Raw genomic sequence first — 7,797 nt, forward strand, 5'->3', positions numbered from 1 at the left:
AAAGCAAGTATCTGTCTTCATTGAAGGAAATATTGTATTATTCTGTGGCCCAAACCCAGCAAAACTATTTAAAATAATATTAAATACAAAATAGGCTCATTGAAGAAATTGGAATTAATTATGTGTTTAAAGTTACATGCATACATATGTACATTTCTGGGGGAAAAATAGGTAGGGTGCTTCAAAGGGCTCTTTCTGAAGCATGATAAAATTTCTACTGTTTCTGAGGCAAGATCGGTCTCATTTCTTAAGTGGTTTTGAATTGTCTTCTTTTTCTGCTAGAATATAATATCAGTAGATGCAAAAGCAAATGTGCAGTAAGAAAGAAAGAAGCCAGTATCTGCTGTGATGCAACAAGTTTACTCTGAAAACAATCAAGTGATTTTTCATTTTGCAAGGGATACAAATTGTTAATGTCGTTCATAACTACATGCTGGTAGCTTTGCAAAACAAAGAGGCTTAATACAAAAGACCCCTGAGGCTTTCAAGATGCCAGCTCTAAAATTATGGTAATCTTGTCTATATTTTGCTATTGGTTCGCTAGGAAAACCCCTTATGGATGATGGCTTTGGCAGAGCAATGACACAATAATTTGTAGTAAGCTACACATTTGGTATGAGACAAAATAATGCCTGCATAACAGGTAATGAGATTAAGCAAGAGCAGGGAGAGTTCCTTAAAATAAAAAATCAAAATGTCACCCTGAAGTGTCAGTGGAAATTCAGGGAGTGCAGATTTACAGTGGATTCCATGTCAAAAGCAGCTTTTAAATTCAAATAGCTTGAGGATTAATAAGGTCTGGGACAACAAGTTGTGACTGTATCCATGTAGTTTATATACTGCAGAGTTTTAAGCTGACAGTAATGACTTTGGGCTAGGGTGGGGATCTTTCAGCAGATACAACTAAATCATACTTGTTAAATGAGTTTATAAATCACACAGCCAGCACAACTGAACTGAAGGTTTCATTTATGCTTCAGCTTTTTTTGACATTCTGAAGGTGGGGAGAAAGAAAAACTGGTTATTTAACAATGTGGAGTTCTGCCATTTACAACAAAAGCTTTTACATCTGCATCTTTTTACATTGTAGCAGTGGAAGATTAAAGGGTACATAAAAAATTAAAAATGTGGAGTGTGGTTAAAACAACTGCTTTAGTGACAGTCATATGTATAGACAACTGATATAGCTCCCACCATTGCTCACTTCCTCACAAATGGAATCAAAGGAGACAAAATATCATTCTGTGTGATGGAATAATGGTTTTGCTGTGACAATACTTAAATCAATCAGCTGAATTTAAAAGAAAACTAATTCATGTACGCTCCCTCCTTTTCTTGTTGATTAAATTTATTTCAGAACTTCATTAATAATGACTTAGCAGAATCATCCTAAATTTAATACGATGTGCACTATCTCTTTTCTCTTAAAAAGATCACAAGATTTTTTTCTAAGAAAATCAATTGTTTAACCTTATGAAATGTCAGCTAATATGTACAAACAAAAATATATATTGAGTCTTATTTATTTCTGTAATTGTGATTCTTATTCTTTATTTTTTTATTTATATTATTTAGGTAAAATTCCTCCAGATATTAAAAAATTTGCCAGTGAATAACCACGTACATTTAAAATCTGAACATGCTTGGTCAACATACAAAGTATAGATTTTTGACAATAAATATCCAAGTTACATTAATTTAACATTTTGAATAATAACACTTTCCAATGCCTAATGAGTTATATAAAACTAAATTTAAAAATAAATCATCTATCATTTTATTATTTGTTAAAACCATTCGCAGTTCTTCAGCATGCCCTAAAGAGAATTCTTTACACACTATGCCAATACGGAGCCTTCTAGTCATAAGTACCTGAAATGAAGCTCCAAATATATATGTTTTAGGTTTGGATTTTTTTGCTTATGAATGTCCATTCTTGTAGATAGATACTGGTTTTGTACATAAAAATTGATGCATGCATGTTAAAAAGAACCACTTATATAACCCATAATTTCTATTAAAAATCTTTGTATGTCAGAAAGCAGAATATTCAAAAAACTTCATACAAAATTTCACTGATCCTTTACATAAACAGGAAACAGCATGGAGTTTTTGTTTATTCACAAAATAAATTTTAGGAGTGGGACTTTCATAGGTAAATAAGGTGATCATATGTTATTTCGTTGCAGGGAACGACTAACTTCTTTGAGTCCTTTCAAAAAGTCTCAATTTGCACTTAAAATATGTTCCCTGAAGTATATGTTACTTGGTTATGTTGCTGGTTGTTTACTGCTATTAATGTCAATTACCCTGTTTTAAACATGGAGTGCAGAAAATACAGTAATGTATATGGAATACACAATTTATCATGAGGGATGCTGGCTGTTTCAAAAACGCTGTGGCAGCTGTGCTCTGCGGTCTGTTGAAAATTCACTCCAGGTCTGGAAGATGGTGCAATATGCAGTGGTACTTGGTGTGTCTACACATCTGAGTTGCCTCCCATTAGAAAACAAGGTATAGGGAGAGAGAGAGAGGACGTCCCAAGCACCCAAGTCTCATCCCAATATGCAGTGAGAACTTGCATACCCCAAATCAGGATGGAGAAATGTTCTCAGACTCCCCTTTTTAACTATATCCTTGAAATGTCAAGAAATGTAATAAATATTAGCTACCTTGGAATTCTATGCTAGGAAGTTAGCCAGGTGTGTGTTGCTGCAGTAGACCGGAATTCTGGCCTTAGAAAACAAGAAAACATAATTATCTTTTAAGGTGGCAGTGCTTACTGATTCACTTTTTTGTCTTTACCATTGATCAGCCCACGTAGAAGTCTCAATTTTCATATCACAGTTTAATCAACGGATGTTATATTCTCATTTTGAAAAACACAACTACTAGCAGGAAATATTATTTTTTCCCTTGCTCACATATTCCATCACTTATTCCAGCAGTGTCACTAGTACTGTATTTTGAGGATTTTTTAAAATGGGAGGATAAGGGCACATGTACAAAGAGGAAGCTATTGTTTATCTCCCTCCTATCCACAGAATGACAAGAAGAGGAAAAGGTTTCACTTCAAAACCAATGTTATTTGAAGTTTTCTAAGCTAAATGGGTATTTTCAGATTTTCAAGGGATCAGGGAAGATGAAGCAAAAGGTACCAGACATCTTGTGAACTGCATGACGCAGGCACCTGTAGAGCTCAAAGATCTATAGCTCAGTAGCAGAAAGTTGATTGCCTAGTCAGGAAGCATGCATGGCAACCTAACTTCCAGAGGTGATAGAAATCTGGGAATCTCTGGGAAGCTAATGCCATTGCCCTGCCATAACAGTCTCAAATTCTAGGCTTTGCTTGTTGTTTTAACCCCTTAGGTACTTTCAGTTTTATATCTGTATTCTGCCTGAGAAATATGAAACCTGACACTTGGAAATATAGAGACCTGATATATTTCTTTAAATGGGATCATCATTGAAGTGACTAAAAAATAGACACCTTTTCAGACAGCTGGCTCACTTGTGAAAGAACTCAATTTAAAAAAAGAAAAATCAAGGAGCAACAAAAACATTCAGGAAAAACAAAGCAGAAGGGGCTGGCAATGTTCCCTCTAAAGTATTAAAAACAGGTGGGGATACACTAAAACAATGATGTTACCAAATTATCCTGTTGGTTAAGAGGTTTGAAAAAAATCCAAATAAATAGAAGGAGGTAATATTATGGCCAATCTTTAAAAAGAGTGACAATATGGAACATAAGCATAATTGTGGCATCTCTTTCCTCATTATGGCCTGTAAAACTCCAACTGTTATAACAGCTTACTCCTCAGATAGAACAGACAGGAAGAGAATAAAATGCACACTAGATCAAGTACTTTCCGTTGGGCATTCAGCCAAATACAATGCTAACACTGTATCATAAATACAAAAAAAAGTCCCAATGATTTAAATGAGTAAGATATGTGGTTAGGTGATGGAAGACAGACTGCATAAAAAATCTCTTGGAAGGCTATTTTTATGAGGTTCAGCTTTGTGGCCAACTAGGAAAGATGGAAAGATTACACTGAGCAAGATCTAAGAGATCTTAATATGAATGACCAGCAACAAGGCGTTGGCAAAAAGAGGTAGCGATAAACTGTGAGAGCAGCCACAGATGTCTGTGGTTGATAGAGCCATGGGACCTGAGGAATACAAATACCAGGTGATATATAATGTGCATTTAGTCATTACACCATGCTTGCATAAGGCATGGCACACACTCAAGGCACATTTCAGGCTATTATGGCTACCCAGTGCCAGCTTAGTAATTGAACTTGTTTTAAAATATAAAAATCACAATAAACCTGATTTCCTGATTTCCCTGTCTTGCAATCAATGCTCTGCTGTTTAATATGATGAAAGCACCACTTAAGAGTTTCCATCAGTTGGGGAACTTGCAACATGTCTTTCCTATGTGAGTATCTTATAAAAGATAAACTATCACGGCAACCTTGACCCATCTGTCTTTTTCTATTCAATTGTTTTCAAGTAACTTAACTGTGCTTAATCTTTGAGACATCCACTGAAAAGTTGAATGTCATGATAAACCAAGCCAAATAGTTCAAGCTAACTGAACAATGAAGTACTCTGAATATTGCAATTATTTTAAAGAATGTTTGACATGCATGGAAATGTTGCTTTAAGTACAGAAAGTATGTATGCTGAGCTGTCAGTTCCTTGTTGTGACACACCATGTACAAATGTTTAGCTTGACAATTCTATCACATTGCAGTAAAAGGCTTTAAAATATTTGAAAATATAAAATAGATCAGATGTACAATTTTGGAAGTATACTTTCAGCATAAAAATAACATGAAATGGAAATTATTATTCTGTTTCTTAATTTGACAGTCTCTTATATTTTCTTCAATACTGCAGGTCAAATTCTAATCAGATTTAGGGATCCGCTGTAGTGTTATGTAAATCAGTAAGACTATAAAAAATTTTGCATAATTAGGGCCAGTTACATTCCAAAACCAGATCATGAGACCTGTTTCTTCCCCCTTAACATAAAATGGATTGCAATCCAGGTTAATTTAGTAGGTATAAAAACAGTTAATGTCACACTCATTATTTGTAAACAGCTTGACATCCTGGCTGTGGGAACAAAAAAATATTTAGTAAGGTCTTTTGGGCAATTTGAGGAGTGTTGGTTTGCTTCTTTGATTTATTGACTGTTTAAAGTTGTTCATGTTTTCCATCACTCTCATTGGCAGTTGTAACTCAGGTGATTCTATAGACCACGTGGAACTTTTAAAATATCCTTGAACAAACAAACCTATGTATGTTTTCTACCTGAAACAGTAAACAATAATTATTTCTATCTTCCATCAGTTTGCAAACTGCAATTGCTATATTTACAGAGAAAATATTTGTTCACATGCTAGCATCACCAAGGGAAGACATTTCCAGAAGAACTTTCAAATGAGCCTTAGGTATGGAAAAATTTCCAATCAATTTCCAATGGGACCTGAGTGCTCATTAAGTCTCTACTGTTAAGGTATCTAAATCTGTTACACTTCTCCAGTGATGAAGTTGATGCAAGAATTCCTTTATACTTTTACATGGAAACACGCACTCTGGAAGGAAATTGAAGAAAAGTGGGATTATTGGTGAGCATTATTGACTAATGCTGAGAGAGCTGAATGATACCCAAGAAATTATGTCTGATTTGACATAGACCACTGTCATTCGTTTTTCTTGATGTAGACCAACAGTAGATAAATTGTTTCCTTTTCTAGGTTTAGAAAAAGAGGATTTGTTCTTTAAAGGTCTGTACCATCAGTCAGTACTGCAATTTATATATTGTATCTCCCTCAGGACTGTACCAAAAAGACCATATCCAACTCCTGATTAAGTTAGCTTTTCAAAAATAGATACTTACCTGCAATTACGTTTTGTGCTTTCCATGTGCATATTCTTTTCCCAGTTCCGTCAGTATTCCTGAAAAAATATTCACTTGCACACAGGGGGAGAAGAAAGTTCAAATCCAGTCATGTCAGCAGTAAAGGAGAACCAAAAATCAACACAGATGGACTCAAAGATTGCTGTACCACAAAGGACAGGAATTCCGTCACTTAGAATACAGTTTCATCATGAAAAGACATTTAACTCCCAACCATCAGATATGTGTGGCAGTTTATTTCCAATGTCTTTTGACAGAATTGTCTCTTTTTTCTCATGATTATTTGGAAAAGGACTTGTGCTCAAAAGCATGATGTTTCCAAAGTATTACTCTATATATCCTTTTATCCAACGACTGTGTTCTAAATCCTGCAAAGCTTCTATTTTCTCAGTCTAAAGCAATGCATTCCACAACCTAAGTACCAATCAAGTAGAATATATATATATATATTTTCTTTATATCTATCAATTTTCAGTTTTCCTGGTTTTGCTCAATTGAAATGAGTTTGTGAAAACACAGAAGTTCTGGTCTGCCATCTCCTTTTTTTTTGTATTCCTTTGTCATTATATCATCCTGCTTCTCAAACTGGAATGTCATCAAATATTTAGGTTCTGTCTGAAAGTATGCTTCTCTTCTTACGTGATGAGCTGTGAAGCTCCATTTGCAATTAATATTTCACTTCTTTGATTGTTTTATCTCACTTCCATTTGAAAAATCTTTGTCTTAAAGCCGCTGATTGTCCATCTAAATTAGCTCTGCAATTCAGTTTCAGTAATTCAATTTCTTTTCTATAGTCCTAGCCTAGACTTACTCTTGTCAGCTACAGAACCTGCCTGAATCCTTCTACTTATCTGGTTCCCTGTATGCACACAATGCCCACTTCTGATCTCCCTATCATCATCAGTATAATTATTTTTATTTCTAAGGAAGTATTCCAGCTCAGACTATGTAATCTCTCTGTATTAGGAAAAACTACGTACTGGGCTGGAATTTGCTTTGCAAGTGTCCTCAAGACCACCTTTTTCTGTATTTTTGCTTTAAGAGGGTGTGCAGTATCGGGGATATTCCTTCATATTGGATGCTGATATTTGGAGCCCATCCAAAGCTAAAAAGTCGAAAATTCACACAGTTCCAAGTCAAACCTGGATATCATGCTAGTATTGGCTTTTTGGCCTATATATAGCAAAAAGGCAGACAACACTCAGTGATTTCATCTAAATAAGATCCAAAGTATGTGTTTAAGTATTAAGCCAGGCAAATACCACAACATTACGAATTATGTGCTGAGCAGTTTGCAGAGCTTTAACTCTTTGATCATCTTTTTCCACATAATTGTGCCAATCCAAACTTCAGGCTGCATTCCTTTATTATTTTTCTTTGCTTTCAGTAACACCTTAACACAATATTTCCACATATGTTTAAACATTCGGCCAGAAGTCTGACCTTAACTTATATGCCATAATCAGGATCTGGTACTAACTGGTCAACTGTTTAATATCAAAAGATAGATATTCTATTAGGATTTTCAAAATTGCTTAGATCTAAATTGCTATTATAATGCGTGTATCTCATGACATTCAAAAAAACCCTTCACCATTCCAGTCAAGCCTGTTTACACATCTTCACAATTCTTCACAAGTTTCTCTAGTTCATTGTCAGATGTAAATCAGTGTGTTGGTTTACATCTGTAAAGAGCTGCCTCCAGTACTCTTCCAATCTGCCTTGTGAAATTGGTATCTTATAGAGGAGGTGCAAAGTAAGAACTAAGGGGAATATTTGGGACCTTTACTTTCCTTGCCTTGCCTTGCCTTTTTTCTCTTCTTTGCTGTGTACTTTTTCCTCTCCTTTTTTCTTTCCTTTTT

This window comes from Gavia stellata, chromosome 1 (assembly GCF_030936135.1).
Source record: "Gavia stellata isolate bGavSte3 chromosome 1, bGavSte3.hap2, whole genome shotgun sequence".
Classification (NCBI taxonomy): Eukaryota; Metazoa; Chordata; class Aves; order Gaviiformes; family Gaviidae; genus Gavia; species Gavia stellata.